We start from the raw sequence: 21,330 nt of genomic DNA on the forward strand, positions 1-21,330 counted from the left end.
AAGGTATTTATAGAACTTGAATTTCTCTTAAAATAAAAAAAAACCAACAAAGTAAAACAAAACAAAAATACCCACCTGTTTTCCTCTTCATTTTACAAATAGATGTCAAATGCTGTTAACCTTCACTGAACTCATCTAAAAAAGATTAAGTGTAAACAAAGGTTAACAAAAAAAATGCACAGAAGGGAACACAAGCATTAGCACACTAGAAGTAACAAAGAGAAGCAGGGACTGAATAAACTGAAAAATTAGTACCTCATTAGACTCTTTTATTTCTATTTTATTTCCATTCTACTAATAAACAATTTAAAGAATTTTAATATAAAACTTAGGAAGCAAAACTACATAACTTAGGTTTCAGGGATATTTTAAAAATCCATCAATCTGCTAAAAATGAAAAATAAAGTTTAATAGCACTTGAAAACCCTCTGTTTCTACAGATCCTTATAGTCCTTCATGAAGTAAAAATATTTTTATGTAATGGTAAGAGACCACATTCTTGGAAGGTAATTTTCAAAAGTTACAATATGATACTACTAGAAGAGTAAATTTACTGTGCTGAATACTTGGAGAGAAAAACAATACCCTGGTTTCAGATTTAGTGAGCCTCTTGCTCCAGTAGTTCTCATTTGCAATTCCCACATGAATTAAAACAATCATATTTCCAAAAGTCTAATTGGAACACAAATCCTGAAACTTGACTTATTGTCCTATGCATTTTCCACTCCTTTGATAAAACTCTGGAAAACACTTTTACAAATTGATAATTTTTATTTAAGGCCACTTGAAGAACTGTCACACTGAATTTAAATTTCCTGGGCATGCTGCAGCAGCTGTAGCACACCAAATGCCAGTGCTACCAGCAGTGCAGGATGAAGTTCCTTCAGGATTATCTCAGCCAGAGAACACCATGCCTTGCTGTATCCACCACGTTTGCCAGAACAAGTTTCTTATCTCAGTCTAAACTGGACTTCTGAACACCAACACACCTTTTCAAAACCAACATTTTTAGTTCCAATTGTCCCACAAGATCAGGCCCAGATTAATATTTCTAAGAAACATTCATCTTCCTCCACAACTCTATTTTTATCAAACTATCTGAATGCTTTCCATCAGATGCATATATCCTCTACTGTGCAAATGCAGTGTCTTTTGTCCCCTGATTTCAGGAAGGGACAGAGAAGTTAAGCAGTAGGTGTAATAAAAGTGCCTATAAAACAAAGAATTAAATAAAGATATGCAAACAAAACCTGGAGCCCTGAACATGGGGCTGAGGCTCTCAGCAGACAGCAATGTAAGAATGTGGCAAAATTCACTTTGGGTTGCCCTGCAGATGCTGAGCTGCTCAAACACTCTATTTTCTTCAACAAGCAGCAAATAAATACAGAGTGCTGCCAAGTGTCCTGCCCCTGAGGAGGAGCATCTCTTAGTTCTTCATGTCCACATTTCCTCTAACATGAGGTGCCTACTTGCTTCTCATCTTTTAAAAAACTGAAGGAAGTTCAGTCTGCCTTTTGTCTCTTTCCAGCTGACAGTACCTAATGGTTAGAACACCCATGCAGGAAATAGGAGCATGAGGACTCATTTCCTCTGTTTTTCTAAGAAAATACAGTAGTAAATATCTTCCTGTCATCTAGCATAGCTTGGGTGAGGGAGTTGCAGTTTTTTCTGCTGAACTGAAAAAGCAGATGACAAGTTGTAAAATGTAAAATTGTTTTCATATCCTGAAATGCATTCATTCTCATATGCAGGGCTGGTTTGTTCTTGTAGTATTGTTTGGGTGATTATAGAAAAGTAGGAGAAGGACAAAAATACATCTATGTTTTTTTCCACAGAGCCTCTGCCCAGCAAACATGAAAAAATACCTACTGAGAGTCTCCTGCTTTAGCCAAAAAGCATATCTCATCTTCTCTGGAGCTGAGTGGTCCTAAAGGAACACATTCGAACAGAGAGTGTTATATTTAGCTCCTTAATACCAGATCTGAGGTAAGGGTGGTTGAAGGAAGCACCCAGGTTCTCACACTGAGGCTGCCAGACAGGATAGTTGGTTTAATTTTCAGAGTGTCCTTGCTGATGCCAATCGTTCTCTCACAGCCAGCATAAATATGACTTGAGTTGTCTTGTTCATACGACCTCTGCCATGGCCAGAGGAGGTCACAGGTTTGCACTGTCCTGGAGAGCAGAGCCCCAGGAGCTCTCTGGGCTCGTGCTGGGCAGAGCTGACTGGGACTTGTCCCATCTCTGGTGGCCCTGTGCCCTTGGGCTCCCTGGCTTTGGCTCTGCCTGGGCTGGGAGGCAGCTGTGGGTGTTGAGTGACAACCCACAGCCCACTGCCAGCTCAGCCAGGGATCCACTGGGAGGGCAAATAGTGATAAATAAAAATGTGGGAAAACACATAGCCATGACTGAAGGAGATCTCCACCCTTCCCAAGGTACATTATGCACTTTTAACAGAATAATGCTTTTGAAAATGTACATTTTTGTATTGGGAAAGCAGTGAAAGTGAGTTAAGAACATTTTGGGTTGATTTTCCCATGTCTCCTGGGAACAGAAAGGAGGAAAAGAGGTGAGTTTGTTTAAATGTCAGATCTGTGTTCAGAGTCTATTTTCTGTTCAAGAACACCAACTGCAAGAAGCAAAGGGGAAGATCTTCAAAATGCCTTTGCATCAACTTGGTTTCAAAACTTACTGGAGAGGAAAGCTTCAGTTCCCAATTGCCCATGACATCACTGTTGAAATGGGCCATCCCCCTTCCCAACATACCAGAGCAACTACAAACTTCTAAGTCGGTCTTTTAAAAGTTTCTGTAGCAAAACACCAGAGTGGCTGGAAAGAGATGCTGTCCAAATTGCCAAAAGACTGGTCAGAGCTGGTGTTGCCTGGACTTTGGGGCAGGAGTTCACCCTTTGAAGGCAGGGAGTGCCATGCAGAGCTGCTGTCTTCTCAGCACTGCCTCAGGTGCTAAGGTCTATCTGACACAGCAATTCCTGGGTCTCTAGAGGATTCTTAGGTTACCACAACAAAAGTAAGAATTATGGTATGGCTTGTATCCTAATGGTAGGTTAAAATGATACAAAAGTCTTTTTCACAAGATGTGACAATCATCTTTATCACATACTCTGAACACAATGGCATTTCTGTCATTTTGATAACGAGGTGCCTCATTACCACTGAGTGTTGAAAAACTCTGGTAACACTGCAGAAAAGCTTTAAACAAGGAATTTTCATCCAAATTAAGCTGTCTTACTAAGCTTTTGAAAGCTGCACTGCTATGACTCTGCAAAGACAGTTAATTATGAGATGCTTTTAACCATAAAATATGCCTACTGAATTTTACAAATGTGACATAATTATTCCTGCAACTTCTTCTGACACTTGAAAGATTTGTCAGGTTTTAACCTGAGAGCACAAGCTGCCTTTGGAGAGGTAGGACAGAGGAGATAAGTTTCTATATTTTAATCCAGGGTGGCCTGGCTGGCAGTGGCCCAGGCAGCCTCCAGGCCCTTCCTGAAGGAGCTGCCCTTGCAGCCAGGGGGAAGAAGTGTTGTAGCTGTCTCTTCATGCATGAGAGCTGCTTATGTGGTTGGCAGCAATGAACTGTGCTGCTAAATCAAGTATTTGGGATGTGGAATTGAGTTGTCACTCTAATGACTTATGTGCAATGTTATCTTAAATTTAATAGATTTTAAATTCCTTGTGAACTTAAAATGCAGCGTACCTCAAATTACTCAAAAGCCTGTTCTGTTAATTAAGAGCTACAGACCAATATAATGTGCTAACTTAGGGCTGGACAATTAGCTTTACATTATTATACAAGTGGAGTGCTGCTAAATGAGAGAGAAGAGCCCAGTATTTTGTGCTACATTGACACCCCAATCTATTTTCAGTGATCCTGCTGTAATACTGCATTCAGTGATTTTACTGTAGATTTACACTGGTGTTAATTAAGATCAGAATTTGGACTTTGAGATTTAATCTACCTTGGTTTGTGTGCATGTCTCATTATAACTGAGAATAAACTGTTACTAAGTTATTTCTATTATACAGCACTGGTTAAAATGTTTGCAGCTTAGGTACAGATTTTCACTGTGCTGCATTCCTCTGAAAGTATTAAACAATGATTGAATATTTTATTTTTACTCACACTTGAAAAAACTGTCCAAAAAACAAGAGAAGAAGCACTTAGAGAGGGGTAATTTCTCACTCTAAGGTTCTTGGTTTCATTTCCTGGAGCTCAATCCTATCCCTATTAACACAAACTGAGAATCCTTGAAAGTAGAACTAATGGCATCTTTTCAATATTTAAAAATGTTACACAAATATTTTGCTCTCTTTTTCTCCCATTGAAAATAAAAATCAAGTTCTGTCATGACTTTTAAGTGAATTGAAACTTAGAAAACAAAATAAGATTTAGTATTATACACTAATTTGGCATGCTAGTTTGAACTTGCCAAATGCAAGATCAAGCTTTTAAAATCACATTAGTGTAATTTTATAAGCTTTCAACTACCACTATGAAAAAGATCTTTATGCTACACAATAAGTTTAAATAGTTTCCAACCATGAGTTGGGATTTTTATGGAAGTAAAAAGCTCATTCTGAGGAAGCAGAGGCAAGGCATGTTTCATTTCACAACGTTGCAAGTCTCTGGCAAGTACTTCTGACCTAAAATGTGGTAGTTTGGATAAAAATACAGACAGTAAGCAACACCTCTATCCTTGCAACCTTTAGGAGAGCAGCTGGCATGACTTCCTGGGCAGATTCTTCGTTGGTTCCATGTCTCAGGATCCAGGCCAAGGCTGGAAAGTGATGGTCTGGGAGGCTGCTCACAGGCACCCAGGGGCAGCACTGCAGCTTGGCTTCCCAAGCAACATCCCAGGTCCCACATTTTCACTTGGCCTCAAATGCTCACAGCACAGACTGAATTTCCTTACAAAAGAGCAAACAAAAGGAAGAACTAGCACCTAAGGTTTAACTTAGTATTGGCCACATAAGCAAACTAGCAGGTATCAAACTATTGATATGAGGAGACACTGAGCTACTCACAGAGCATTCAAACCATCCATGATCACTGCCTGCAGGGCTGTAGTGAGGAAGGGAGCAGTTCAGGCTGCACCCAGAACATTATTCAAACAATATTGCTGAAACTGGAGGAAAAGGATTTAATTTCTTTCCTTAGATAAAAGAAAGCACACAATATAGATACAGTCAGAAACACCAACAGGAACGTGTACTCACATTTCCCTTTAAACTGAGTTTAGAAAACAGGCTAAAACAAAACTTGCTCAGTTAAAAGCCTAGAAATTCTCTTTTCTGTGAGGATATCAATAGAGATAAATGTACATTGCTTCTAAAAGCTTGAAGAGCACAAAAGTGCTGTGATTACAATGATGACTTTCCCTGTGATGTGGAGGGCAAAGGTCATGCAAAGGTCCCACCTGCACAGGTACTGCTGTGACTGCACATGGCCCTGGCCACTGCACAGCACACACAGACTGAGGCTGACTCACAAAGAGCAATTTCTAGCAGTGCCTGCTCCTTTCACACAGTGCAGAGCAGAATTCAGCCTTGGCTTAGAAGCTCTGTCAGAACTTTGTACCACTGTGAGCTGCCATGGGGCCTTTAAACAACCTTACCATCCAAGGATTTGGACATCCTCAGAGCACAACTTGGAGGCATGTGCTGCAAATGTTTGCTCAGCCCAGGAGATATTATTAAAGATATCATATAAGGATGTTGATTGTGTATTATTAGATGATACTGAGATAGTATTACACTTATTAATCATTCCCTCAAAATCTATGGAGATATAAATGTGAAATAACACAACTTACTTTAGACCATATATTATGCTTTGGGATGCAGTTTCAAAGCCACAGATCAGTAATTTGAAAACCAACCAATCAATGAACTAAAAAACAGTCCTTCAAGAAAAATATGATTTCTAGGAATCAGGGCTCAGTTGCCCTGGGTAATCAGCCCTACCCAAATGAGCAATATTATGTGCTGAATCGAGTTTACCCTGAAAAGATAAATTTTTAAAAAACTGCTTCTAAAAAAATAACATCCAACTTTTGAAAACTGATGAAAAAACCAAAATCAAAATCCAAACACAACTTTTTTTCCCCCACTTAACCAATCAGAAAAAATAATCTCTCATAAATTTGATGCAGTTGTCTTACAGAATATATGAGATAATTTTCCTTAAACAAAGAAAAACCAGCAAGATTTTTCCTAATACTGTGTGCCTGAGAGTCAGCATTAAGCCTCAAAACAGCCTCCTTCTTTTCCATCTTGCTTTGAAACATGGCACTGCTGCTGTTAATTCCCCATTACTCTATCAGCCTCTCAGAACTCCCTGCTGTTTTCCCCCATAAACACATACATCTTTAATCAGCACCTAAATCTCATGTTTATTTTATCAGCCTCCAGACCCTGCAGTTCAGCCTCAGTTCAACCCTCACACTTTGTGTTCTGGACAAGTCTGATGAGAGTTTTCAGCTGTGTTTGCAGAAATGGATGGGTATCCCTGGGCTCACCCAGCACATGACAGCAACCCACATACCCACCCCCCTTCTCTGCTGATGCTCATTCTATTGCCACGTCTTTCCAGCCAGTGCAGCTGGGGTTTCAGAAGCATGCAGGGATCCAGGCAGTTCAAGGAGTCACATTTTCCATCTGCCATCCCTACCAGGGGATGCTGTTCCTTCATTCATGCCCTGCCCTCAGTGACTCCACAACTGACAGGGTACCACAAAGACACAAGCCAGCAGTCAGAGATCAGGGAAGGGACAGAGAGGAGAGCCAGCAGTGGGAGATCCTCAGTTTGACACTGCTGCCAAAGGCTCCCAGCTACAGCCTGCAGCATGAGCAGCATGCTGCACACCTTGACTAGAGGAAAAAGGCATTGCACTTCCCACCACAGAGATACAAAATCCAACTTCATAGCAGCTCATTTAGCTTCAGGTCATTTTGATGTTCTAAACTAGACCAGGTAGCAAAAGGCATGCTAAGGTCAAGCCCACAGAAGAGCAGTTTCCTGCCTCACATCCCTGATAGTCCCTCCTCACCTGCTGAGGACTCCCCACACTGGGAAACTTTAAAGTAATGAACCAGTTCCTTGCTGATCCTCATGAATCAGTACAACAGGCTACATAGCAGAATATGGATTTTTAAGTCCATATGCACACCTAGATCAAAGCCAAGAGAACACTCACCTCACAAGTTTTAATTTAATGTCTTAACTCTTAGGGGTGAAGCACTGTCAAGGTGATTTCAGCTAGACTATGCAATACCTCCTCTTCTACATCAAGGTTGTTTTTCATATTAACTGAAGTGATAAAAACCATAAAGCAAACCAAACTCTGTAACAAATTAGTAATGAACTTCAAGCTTACAAAGAGCTTAAAATAACTAGAGGTTGTTCTTCCTTCCTGCCCAATACACTTCACTAGCAAGCAAAAAGGAAAATTAAATCTATGTAAATGTGCACAGCTTTCAAAAACAACAGCAAAAAGATATTGTTCCCTCTTCTGTTTGTGTGTGTGAGGGATATGTACTGACTTCATGGAGCTACTCCAGCAAGCTGTGAATGATGATGCATGAAATGAAAAAATCTCAGTCCAGTGCACAGGAAGAATACAGAGAACAGCAGGCTGTCAACAATATACTTTTTGGAGGAGAATGGATATACACCACATCCTCCTTGGATGCAACTGCTGCATTCATTCAACTCATGGTATCATATGATATGGGGGGGCACTTCCAGGTTCCATTGGACACATGCCAGTTCTGCAAGACAGCACTGTCTTAAATAATTAATAATTAATTAAAAATTAATTTTTTATCTAATTGAGCAATATTTTCTGTCTCAATTGCAGGCAATTGTAAACAGAGTCAGAGGAGACAAATGACAGTCTGACATTAGATTACTGGTCAGAACAAAATATATATTTATGATCTATATTCTCCACATCTCTATTTTACTCATCTGTTTGATTGCACTAACAAATTTTAGATAACTGAGACAAATTAATAAACCCTTTTTGCAAACCTCCAGCCACTGACTACAGTCTCAGTCAGGATACAAAGCTCCAGTTCACCTAAAAAAATTAATTCATAGAGAAGATTAAACTTTGCAGCAGCCAGACATCACACAGAGCTTCAGATTCCAAGATACAGTGCATTCCCTCCTACTAGTCCACTCTTCAAGAAGCAAGATTACTCATAACTAAAGTCCTGCCAAAACCAAGGTAGGCTACTTTAAATTCATTGAGTTAAAAAAAAAAAAAAAAGGCAAAAAAGCCAGCCCTGCCTATGTAAGATGACAGATTCCAGAGCAATGACACTGAAAGAGGCACACCAGTGTTTTCATTCAGAAAGAGAAGAGTTGTCACCCTTTGCCTCCTTTGGGGTGTAATGTTTTCTGGAGATAGAGCTGCCTCTGATGGAACAGGGCTTCAGCACAGCTGATCTTTGTGCAGCCTAAGGGGTCAATAAAAGGTTCCCTGTATGTCCATGTAACTGGTACACAGGGAGTGCTGGATGTGGAAATTGTGAGATTAGATGCAGGTTTAGAGCAGCTGACAGCAGAGGTACTTTTCCCCTTTGCTTTGGAAGGCAGTACACGGGAATGCTCACTGACTAAATATAAACATTCATTTTAGGAGAAAAAATACTGTCTCTTACTACTTAAGCATTCAGAAATTACACAGCCTTCCAGGAAAGGTTCAAATATATATATATGTATATGTATTGTATATATATATAGATATATATATATATATATATAGATAGTTATATATATATATATTATGTATATATATATATATGTTTTTATATATATATGTTTTATATATATATGTTTTATATATATATGTTTTATATATATGTTTTCATAGTACTATGTGTATTATATATATATCATAGTCATATATGTATATATCTATATATATATATATATATACACACATATATATATAAATGCCAAGTACAGCCTTGGACACCACGAGGGCACAGAGGGCACAACTGTAGCTGCAGGTCCAGCTGCCCTGGGTAAGGGGTACAGAGCTAAATCAGCATTTCAGTGTCCAACCCTCTGCTGGGGATGTGCAGTGAGACACAGATAAATAGCACTGCTTGAAAAGCCAAGCAGATTATTTCCACCACAAAAATGTTTCCTATTATTTCCATGCAGTACATAAAGAACAAGTTGAAGTAATTTAAAAAGAAAAAGTAACATGTTTTTAACTTGCGTAAAAGCAACACAGAGAATAACAACGGCAAAGGGCTCTAACTTCTAAAATTGTTTGTTTCTTTATCCTATATAATAATCACTGTCCGAAATTTCCACACCGTTTTGCCATGCTTGCAAATCAGGCAATCACCTCTCAGGAAATCTGCTAACAAATTTCAAAGGCACAAAACTGTTTATTTAGAACCAGCCCAGTGCAAACTTTGTGTGAGAAGAAAATTAGCTATTGGTTACAGGTCCTGTTTAGGACAAAACCTGGAGGACGGAGAAGCTCAAAATAAATGAAAAAATGCATATCTAAACAAACAAGCTCTAGACTGGAGTCTTTTAAAATATTATTAAAGGGAAATTATTCCCCTGAGATGTTTCAATATATACTAGTAAATAAGATGTGTGTAGAATCCCACTAAGCACCCCATTAAAAATGTTTCTACTGCATTAAAATAGCAGTCCTTTCTCTCCTGGCTGAGATGGATGAGAAAGTATTCTGCCTGATGATGGTGGTCATTACTGTGCAACTCCTCCAGGGCTCCTGTGACATCATCCATCAGCTTGTTTTTACAGACCTGTCCAAGATGCTAGAGGAGGGCCAGGAGTTGAAATTTGTCTGCTGCATTTTTTTCCCCTAAAAACACTGTGACAGAGCATCTGTCAGAAGGCAGAATTTGCTAAAAGTTTTATCAAATGAGCTGAGCAAATACCACCCATGAGTTTCCCATATCAAGTGAGTATGAGATCACTGAACAAGCAGAAGACAGGCAGTGGAGAGTCAACACCCACCTTGGTCAGACTAAGGAAATATACCTAGGACCAAAGGAACAAGGCCTGAAATATGGCCTGAGTTTTTTTGTACACTTTGTAGAACAATTTTTATAAAAATATAGAAAAACAAGCACCAGATGGGGAGGTGTCACTCTAATGCCAGCTTTTTGATCAACCCCTCACATGCCTTGAGAGAGGAGCACTGTTCATTTCCAGTGACCACTGAGAAAGTGAGAGGATAAATCCTGTTTAGTACATAATCTGCTTCAGAAAAGAAAATGTCATTTAAGCCAGTTAAGTAAGGGTTAAACACCGTTAGCAAAGACTCATTATCACTGCACCAAGAGTAACTGTAATGCTCAGATTAGGCCTCAGCTGACACCTGTTCCTGTATAAGGATGCAGATATGTTCTCTGAAAGCATTCTCTCCCTGGGGAACTTCTCCTTGCTTGATGATCAGGAGATAGTGACACCAGAGAAAAGGGATTGGGACACCCTTCAGCCACATCTCAGTGAAGAGTTGTGTATTTAACCTTACATAAGCATTAGAAGCAGCAGATAACAGCTTATATATAATTAATTAATTGAACAAAATAGAATATTCTACTGTGCTTCTTATTTGGGGCTATAATCTATGTTTGTCTTTTTTCTTTGGTTGGCACTAGTTAAGGCACAAGTTTGTGAAGTCCTGGGAAGCTGCCACAGATTTCCAGCAGGGAGATGATCTCCAAGCATCTTCTGAAGCCAAAGCAGCTGCAGGGCTGTAAGGATGTGGCCGAGGGCCCTGCTCTGTCCCCCTGGGCCAGGCTGCCCTGGGACTGCTCTCTGAGCAGACAGCTCCTGGCAGGAGCAGACACCTCCCTGGCTGTGCCCCCAGAGCCACCCAAGGGAAGCCTTCTCACCACTGCCACTGACTCTGGACAGGCTCCCAGGGCACTTCAGGAGCCTGTCAAGGAGGATTGGGGTCATGGCCAAAGGCAAAAATCTAGGTTTCCAAAACTATCCTGGCACAAATATGGCAACCTTCAAAGTCTGGCACATGCTTTCTTTTTTCTTTTTCTTTTTTTGCATAAATTTGAATTACTTAAATGTTGTACTTGTCTTCTTGCACTGCTTTTGCCCAGGCTCTTTTAGAGGAATGTTTTCTGCAGTATTAATGAAAAGGGCTGGCTTATTTTATTTTCCCATAAAAGTAAGAGGAACACATTTAGCTAAAAAGAAAAGTGGATAAGTGAGAGGTAATAGAGGATGTGAAGGCTAACTGAAAGATTGCTTTGCATCACCTTGTTTTAAAAAATAACTTTTTTTCTGTACTACCAAGCAGGAAAAATTTCAAATAAACCCCGACAGCTCCATCTGTTTTTTCTCCTGTTTCCTCTTCACTGCATGCCCCACAACACCTCTGACATGATCATTATACCTGGAGGTAGGTGAAGAGCAGAGCAGAAGTAGATGGGACAGCAGAAAGTGGCCCAGTTGTGCTCCCCAAATTATCATCACCTGCTGCTGCAAGCACAGGCTGGGTTAGACTGATAATTTATCTGACCTGTGTAGCAGAGAAAGGAAATTAAACAAAAGAAGCTGAATGGTCAGTCCTACCTCTAATGTTATTAAAACTTCATGGAGTTACAGGAATTCCTTCCATTCCACAATAACTGAGAAGTTCCAAGTTCAGCAGAGCCATGCAATTTCTACTGAGCAAAGTTTACAGCAAAAAAGCAAACCTGGTAAATGCAAGCTAGGATTTTCCTCAAGCATGCTGTAGCCCAGAAAAAATAAACCCAAACATTTCCACCACTGTGATCTTTTCCAGTGGAATCTTGTGACCTTCCACATGCAGCAAAATAAAATAGAGCTTTTGGGGTTGGTTTTTTTTTGTATTTTTCTCTAGTGAGTTCTTAGAGAGTTTCAGAGTACCTAAATTGCAATTTGTGAGATGCCATTATAAGTTACTGACAGAAAGACTTGTTTCCTCTGCATTCTCAGGATTCTGGTTAATCAGTTATTGATCCATTTAGATTTCCTATTCAACATCTGAAATGAATGAAAAACATACTGTTTCAACTGCCTAGTATATGAAAATAATTCCAATACACCTAATCATTAAAGAGAAAATTGCAAAATAATTTCCATATTTATTTCTGGAGCAATAAATATAATTACTTGAATGTTTAGAAATACCAGATATACTAAATTTTGTATCAATGTTTTAACCCAACATGGCATTGACACTGCAATACAATAGTGCCACAAATTACTTTGCTAAGCAATTAAATACATGTGAAATATATGTGTTTTCTAGAACTAAGAAATCAAGGCTATGCATACTTAAATTAAAAAAAAAATCTTCCAGACCAAGATGTTAGCCAAATATAAAGTGGAGCAATGTATTTATCATCTTTTATAGCATTTCTCCTCTCAGAGCCTGCCATGTGTAACAATCTGTCCTAAAAGGCTTCTTGCTTTTAAAAAGAGGTACTGATAAGCTGGAATCTCAGAAATTTTTCATTAGAATATAGAATATTTTGGGTTGGAAGGGTCTTGCAAAGATCTCCAATCACACACACCCAGCTCTGCAATGAGCCAAGACATCTTTAGCTGGACTGGGGGGCTCAGGGCCCTGTCCAGCCTGGCCTTGGATGTTTCCAGGCATGAGGCATCCACCATCTCCCTGGACACCCTGTGCCAGTAATTCACCACCCTGATCACAAAAAGAATGTAACCTAGTCTAAATATATCCTTTTCTAGCTTAAAACTGTTACCCTCTGTCCTATTGCACCAGGTCCTGCTAAAGGCTGTCTCCATCATTCCCATAGGGCTGCATTAACCATTGGAAGGCTGAGCTAAGGTCTCCCCAGAGCCTTTGCTTTTGATTCATTGTAATTACACGGGAATCACTGGGATAAAGTCCTAATGACAGCAGAGAATTTAGAGAAGAATAACCTGAAAAGTTAACATGATTAAATTTCCAAAGATCAATCCTAACCCTGGTCATGTCACAATCAAAACTATTACCATCAAATCTGAATTTCACCCTTACTGTTTCCCAGCTCTGCAATATGGACTAAGGGCATCCACAAACACCCTTTGTCTTTTATAATGTCAAATCTGCATCAGTCACTAATACTAATTTGAGCAAAAGGAATCTTTTTGTTTTGTTTTGAGAGGTTTCTCCAAAATGTTTCTCCCTAGCAGTTTTTTTTCTAGATTTCTTCAGTCAACAGTGTTTCCCTGAATTCTCTCAGCTTTGGATCAACTATTTAGTAACCTACATCTCATCTACTGCAACTAAATCATCAAACTCATGACTACTATTAGATAATCAAAATAGGTAGATGCTGATTAGAATAACCCTCACACACACTGAGCTTTCTGCAGCATCAACAGTGGTGCAAAACCTATGATACAAACCAAATTTTAACATCAAAGCAGCCCCCACATGTAGAAGATATTAAAAATGTAAACCAGGAGTGGAATGGGGTGTTGAAAACACTCAGCAAACATTTAGTTTCTCCAAGGTAAAGCATGTAGGGAGGTAAAGTGACAGAACAGGTCACATAGCTCACAGAGAGAGGAATTCTACAAGAAAGGGTCAAATGGAAAGATCAAGCTGTTGTTCAGTAAACACAGACTAATCAAAAGCAAACTATACTGAATGTGACATTTCACCAGTTCCAGTGTTTGAATTGCATCCCCACCCTGCAATATGACCTCTAAATAAAAAAAAACAAAAAAACCCAAAGAAATCAGAAATATGAACTAATAAAATCTTCTAAAGTGCAACAATATATCTATTTCTTTATAAGTCACTGAATATTGTGAACCACACACTACAGATAAACTGGATAGTTTGTAACAGCAGGGTGTTCAGATATGGCCATTCATGTTCCTCCTTTAACTTTTAAAGCAGATTCTGCATAGATGTCTTACATTGCAGACAGGCTGAAAACAGTGCTGACCATCCTCTCAAACCCCTACAACTTCCCATGAAAGCTTCCCTGCCTGTTTGAGCTAGATAACTGCCTCTGTAGTAATGAAGGGGGAGGAAGTTTGAAAACTCTCTCTCCCTTGGGGCATTCAGGTTCTGGCTAAAAGTCAGCAGGTACTACACCTACAGGAGAAATAAGGAGAAAAAGAGAAGAGATATTAACTAGAAAATCCTGTACTGCAATCACATTCTGGACTTGACTTCAAAGAGACTGTTCTAATGGAATTACCAGCAGTTAGACTCTTCTACAGAAAAATGTCATTACTTCTTGATATGCCTTTTACATGCAAGACATCTCATTTTCTGATGTAGACTTGCATTTCTATATATGTATATCAGATTCAAGGGTAGGCAGTGATGAGTAAAAAAGTGCTCTCTAGAGCTGCAGGAAGTTGGAGGCCAGTCTCTGTCTGCAGAGAGGCTGCAGGGAAGCAGCTCAGACCTGAGCTTTTTGTTAGGAATTTAAGAACAAAAATTCTCCCTGTTTTTTTCCCTACACTTCTTTTAGCTCTACCTTCCCAAGTCCCATGATTTGACATTCCACTTCTAGCTGATATCTGAATAACTGAAGTAGTATTAGTTTCTTTTTTCTGTAACTAAGGTCAAACATGGGCTACAGTTATGGAACTAAACTATGGAACTAGAAACATCTCTAGGTTAAACATTGTCTTCTTTCTGACAGTTACTGAGGTACAAAAATTTTGCAGGAACACATCCCTAAGGGCTTGGAAAAACCAAGCAGCAGAAGGAAGACACTAGTCTAAGAATCTCTGTGTTTTTAGTGAGTTTCTGAAATGGGCCCAGGTGGCTCCTGAGCAAGTCTGTCCTGGAGAAATGTCCCTCAGAGCAGGGTGGTGCTCAGGGAAACACAGGGAGAGGTCAACTTGCCAGAGTGACTTGTTGGCATCATCTTTAGCCCTACCACTGTTCTAGCAGGGTGCAATGCTCTGCACTTGTGCTAGATGGGTCCTTGTTCCCTCTGGAGTTCAGAATTCAGCAGGGCCCAAGGAGTTGGGGCTGGCACATTTAACCTCCAGCATTTCCCACGTTTCTTGGATGCCTTCTGCATTAATTCCCAGGGGGTTTTGACAGGTGGTTCATTTAGTGTGGAGTGGCAGTATTCAGATTATCACCTACTAGGACCAAACTGACAGAGATTAAAACAGAGATCAACAGGATTAAGACTGTAAATCATGCCAACTTTCCATTAACTGTAAAACCTCACATATGAATAGTGAAAGGAAGAAATATAGAAACTCAGAACAAGAGGCAGATTGAGGCAATTAAACACCAAAGCAAAAACTACTGCCATGCTTATTAAAAAAAATCAATATTTTTTCTCTACTTTAGTGAACTACTTCAAATTACTTTAAAGTGTCTGAATTAGGTTTTTAAGTTATTAAGAAAACAAAGCAACAAACCACCAAATCCCAAACTTTCAATTTCAACAAATTTGAGGACTGGAGATTTAAAATGAGTTTATATAAGCAATGAATTGGAAACTTACTCCTTTTAAAATTTACATATAGAATTTACATTATTATTCATATGACAAACAGTGACATTAATTCATCATGCCAGAAATGCATGTCCTCAAATAAAAACCAGCCTTATAACATCACATTGCACTGTTTATTTGTTTGGTTTTGTTTGAACACAGTGCCTGTTTCTCCTCCAAAAAACCCATTGAACTTTGATTAGGTTCAAGACAATAGGAAAAAACAGCAGATTGCATCATTTTAATTAAATCTGAGCACAAGGATTTAGGTCAGGAAATAGCTGTTTCAGTTACCAGAATCTTGGAGTGATAGCAATTAATTTTGCAGGTATCCCACACCTTTTCAATGGGATCAGGTCACAGCATATCGGGTGGCAGAGCCAAAGGCAATAAAAACAGGGACAGCATAACAAGTACAAATTGAAATCCTATTTGCTAATCTACCTATTAGAACACCAAACCAAAAGCAAGTCACCTATATAGAAGCTGTAAAAAATGCTTATATAAGTCATTACAACTGCAGCTTTAAAGATGTCACTCCTTACTTCTAACTCAGGGAAAAAATGACAAAATAATTGGTTTCAGTTCAAGCCTCTTTAAATGAATTAAAAACCTCATAGAACTCAAAAGTCTGTAAAATTGTTCACAAGTCCATGAGAGGGATGCAAAATAGAATACTAAGTAGATTGGGCCATAATGAAGCCTGTTGATTTTTTGACCTCCAGCAAATTGCATTGTTCTTTGATTGTATGTGCCCATTCCCTGTGGAACTGAGTTCCTGGTCAATGACAATTATTTGTTCAAATACTGAGAGATGCAAGTGATGTGGTCCTAAATTCCATCTCATGGATATATAATGTATAATGGAGTACCCAGCAAACTTTCAATGAGCATCCCACAATCACAGGGTTCACACTGGTTCATTGCATTAGTAGTACTTTCCCAGAAAGTTAAAGAATATGATTAAAATCCACTTCCCTGGGAAGTGGAGTAGGAATGATATTAGGTAAAATGCTGAGTAGGAATCAATTATTATATGTGTATGATATTAGGTAAAATGCTGAGTAGGAATCAATTATTCCTACTCAGCATTTTACCTAATATCATACACAGCTGCCTTGAATTACTAAATTAATGCTTACATGGAATCAAAATCTCCTGCAATTAAATATCCTCTTAAGGTAGAAATATTTGCATTGAAAAACAAATGCAATGGCACAGCATGTAAAGAAAACTAGGCTGGGATGGGATGGGGGCTGGCAGGGAAAAGAAACTTACAGCAATAATTTGATTATTTTCACCTGCAAGGATTTAAAAAAAAAATAGTGTGACTTCTAGGTTTTCTTAGTGTTACTATGACAACTTTCTCTATGTTCAATGAAAGTGTTCCATGGATGCAAAAAAGCTCCTTGACCTTTGGCAAAACTTTAAATTCTCCAGAAGTGCTCTCCCTGTAGTATCCTAAGGCTCACATGAAACTTAAATAGATGAAATTCTGCCTTTTCAGTTATTTCTGTTGAATTTCATTTGGCTCACTACTACTACAGGCAGGAACAAAAAGTCCTTGTCCAGCAGTACTTAATATGAGTAAACCTCAAGTTTATTTATATATACTTAAGTGGCTTAGCATTGTCATTAGAAAAATGTAATTTCCAACACAAATTAATTTTGACACTGAGGAGCCTTGCAGTTGGCAATGCCTTTATCCCTGGAGCTAATTTTCACTGATTCTACTGCCCCTCTGAAAGTACACACTCAAATATGAACATGACCGCTGTCCTCCAAAAAAAAAAAACCCAAATAAACAACAAAACCCCCAAAAATTCACTGTGCAACAGATTGTCTTCAAGAGCATGCAACGCTCTAATTAAAGACTTAGATGAACCTGGAAAACAAGGTGCAGCTCAATGTGATTTTGCCAGCTATGGATCACACTAGACTAACTTGACAGCTTTTCTTCAATAGATTTTCAATACAACACAAGTGAGGTACAAAAAAAAATCTTATCTAACAGGATTCCAGGAACACATTACAGATGGTGCCACATCAGAGCTTGCATTAAAGTCAGAAAGCCAGGATTAGCAGCTGGATTTAAAACATACAAGGAATTTAGGAGTTGAAGGGAAGGGAAATGACAGCAGTGAAAGGGAACACATCTGGTCAGAAATAGGTAATTTCAAATTTCCCCAGGGTTACTCTCATTAGGTATTTCATTTAGTACTCCTATCAATGGCATGGACACAAATAGGTGTGAGAAAGTAACATTATCTTTAATAAAGATGAAGTTATCAGAGAAATGGAAATCTCGATGACTGAAGTAGGAGAAGCATCAAAATTAAATTGCATAAAAAGAAAGTAATTTTCTTAGCTAGCCTGGAATTGAGGCCTAGAAAGCACCTGAAGAAAGCACAAGAAGGAAAGGAAAGATGATCATGAAGCTGTGATACAGACCCAAGAGATTATATTATGGCCTTAGGACACACCAAGTAAGAAAAATAGAATTCTACAAGATATTCTCTGAATCAATGCATAATACACTCATCAACTGTCTTCAGGAAAGAGCTATTTAAACTAGAATTGGTACACAATGAGACCCTCAGATTGAACAGGAAAACAATGAGCTGAAAGTAAAGGGGTTTTGGGTTGGTTGGTTGGTGTTAAATCCAAATATCTAAACAATAGAATTGCAACAAGTAGAGCCAAAACTCTGAAGAACTACTTTGATGCTAGAGGATAAGGTTAACAAAACAAAAACCAGAACAAAACCAACCCAAAAAACCAAGCAATTCCCTGCTGTGAGTAAATGTAGACTAAAAATGCGAAAAATCCAAACCATTAGATCAATGATGTTTTTCACAATTTTCCTGATTGCTTTAAACATAAAACTCACTAAATTAATGAAAGGAATTATTGGACATGGAATCTGCAGCATTAGGAACAAAACTTGACATTAAAAGTTCTCTCCAGTTTGGAAGGAACCTTACCTCCATCAACTTACATCATTTTATGAAAGATGGGTAACCTTTTTTTACACCTAGAAATCAGAAAGCAGCAGATGTAGCTGATTTACATTTAAAACCTGCCTTCTGCAGTAGAGGTCAATCTTTCTGTCCATAACAGTGACCTCAGGGAAAAAGCTTGTCATGACACGCAAGGAAAACACACTGTTCAGACACAAACCCTTTGAATTGGCTGCATATTTTCAGCCTCATCAGTTCCTCATTATTTTGAGACTACTTGTAGACATCTTTTAGACTCTATCTATGGCAAGAAAAAGTCATGGGAAATACAAAATAAAACTTTTCCTGATGAGAGTTGCTGACCTAAAATTTCATAGTCTGTAGCATACTGAGCCTTCCTAATTCACAATCCATTATCTACAGTATATTCCACAGTGTCAAGTAAATACAGTAAAACAATGACTTACTGAATGAATTACAGTTCTTGCTCTGCAAAAGGAAGATGTTGGAGATAGATTAGCAACATCATGCAGAGATATTAGCACTCAGCAATAATCCCAGGAGTATAATTGAATGTGTTTTTAATGGATACATCACCTGATCATTTCAGGGAAAAATAGATGCTCAAAAGAAATTTTTCCCTGTTTCCTGTCACTATTTCTTTATTTAACTCTTAGCCTCCTCTTCTGCTGCTATTCACAGTTCTCTGTCCTCAGTGCTCATAGCTCTCCTTCTCCCAGCCCATTCCACTCTGCATTTATGCATGTACTATTAGACAATATTTTAAATGCCACACACACTCTGCACCCACCCACCCTGCAGCTCATCCTTCTCAACAGGGTCCATATATACACGCATATGTCACTGTTAAATTGCCCTCCCCTGATTCTGTGACACATACAGACCTTGGAGCTTAAACAATAAAGAGTTTACATCAGAATTTATAAAAACATTGCAGGCAGACCCACTGCTGTCACTACCAACAAACTCCAAGCCACAGTGAAGTAAGGCAACCATGAAGATTTCCACACCAGCAAGAGCCTTTCCCAGGAAGCCTTTCCCATTCCATACAGGCAGGAATGACACTGCATGTGCAGCTGCCATCTCTGCCCCAAATGCCACTGAACACGTGCAGGAGGGCTCTGCTGTAGAAAATGTTCCCTTCTCTCACCAGACCCCGAGGCCTGGAATCAGCCTGGCTCTCTGAGGGTTGTTTCCACACTAGCATTTCCCTTACCAGGGCCCAGGCTTTCACTGGGAACACTTTGCAAAGCAATCATGCTGTCCATGGCAAAGAAACAGCCAATCCACTGGTCTGCAAAGTGAAAAGCTGTCCCTGGGTCTCTATCTTAGCCTATGCAAGCAAACATTGCAAACAGAATGGGTCTCCATTCAAAAAAATAAAAAAAAAAAGAATAAAATACTGCCTCATTTGGAGGTTAACTTTCAGCTGGAAAAAGCATTCACCATTATGTTCAACCTAAGAAATAATTCATTAAGTGTATACCTTGCTCCAAAATATGGAACTTTCTGGTACAGAAGCACAGACCTCCTGTTTCAGATGCTGCAGTGACACTGTAGGGCAGAGCCAAGCAAAGCAAACAAACCAACAGGGCAGCTTTGCAGAGCATGTTTTCACATTCATGCTCTCATTCCAGGTCCACATCACAATCCTAGCTGATTTTAAGCAGCGCTTTACGACTAAACTCATTTAATAAACAAATAACTTAAAATCATTTACCAAGACCTAAATTGCTAAAATGCCTTCTATTGGCTTTCTGAGAACACTTGATGTAAAGGCTGCCTGAGAAATGAAAAGTGCTGAGCCTCTAATTTGGAAATTTTGTTCCTCTTGAGCTGATGCACTACCCTTAATTTCAACTGCTGGCAGTAAACAACTTCAATGTGAGGGCTATTAAGAAATAATCATTCTGAGTGAGCCTCATGGGTGACAGAGCCTGTGTTTCCCAGATTCAGTTTAAAACAGAACAGACACAAATATGGAGAAAATGCAACTCAGTGGAATAGATGGATGAGCCAGAAATAAAATCTGGGTAACAAAACTTCATATTCTGATTTAGGTGTGTGTGATTTTAACAAGTGTGCGTTGTGAAACTTGTGAGTAACCTGTTAGAGACCCCTACGACACATGGACACATTCCTGAACTTTAAAATCATTCCTAAACTGTTTTTAAGTCCTACTCCTAAAATGTTCTAGTATTAAAATGGATGTGTTCTTTTCACCCACCATCCCAGTCTCTATCTTTTCATCCCTATTTCTTTTATAAAAACCCAAAGAGATTTTGTAAAAGAAAAACGAAACCGGTTTAGATATGGTAATGATGGAATGCCTTTTATCCTATATGTATGCAGAAATACCAGAAGTCAAACACTTCTAAGCCTTCCCCCCTACTCCCCCCAATACTCCCATAACAATTCTTTAAAACTCTGCTGTGGATTTTGAGGCAGACTAATGCAGTGGCTGTTTCATGGCATAGCCTGAGGCTACAAATGCTCCCAGCCCTCAAATGTTATCCTTCAAAGTTTTTAGAAGTTTCTCAATTCTTTGTTTAGCTATCACATGGAGTCTCAAACACAAGTTTCACACAAGCTAACACTGAAAAAAATTAAAAATCCCTCTGCCTTTATAAATAATTCAATACAGGAAATACAACATATATCATATACTGACTTCATTTCATTGTCAAATCAGAGGTGTGCATTTTGCTCATGGGGAGCAAAAGCTTGTTTCACAATGAGTGCATAATCACTTGACTTCAAAAAAAGATATTCAACTCTGATTTATCCCATGTCAGTTTATAATTTTGGACAAACCAATTAAAAGTTTACAGTAGGGTTCCACTTCATT

General features: G+C 38.9%; 1 long non-coding RNA gene across 1 annotated transcript in view; it reads right to left on the reverse strand.

Annotated features, from left to right (window-relative positions):
- Nucleotides 1-21,330, reverse strand: part of LOC127059845 (uncharacterized) — a 55,471-nt gene that overhangs the window by 9,253 nt on the left and 24,888 nt on the right. Inside the window, exon 2 of the long non-coding RNA XR_007778046.1 lies at nt 76-135. This is a non-coding gene — a long non-coding RNA (uncharacterized LOC127059845). The remainder of the gene's footprint in view (nt 1-75; nt 136-21,330) is intronic.

This window comes from Serinus canaria, chromosome 8, assembly GCF_022539315.1.
Source record: "Serinus canaria isolate serCan28SL12 chromosome 8, serCan2020, whole genome shotgun sequence".
NCBI classification, from domain to species: Eukaryota; Metazoa; Chordata; class Aves; order Passeriformes; family Fringillidae; genus Serinus; species Serinus canaria.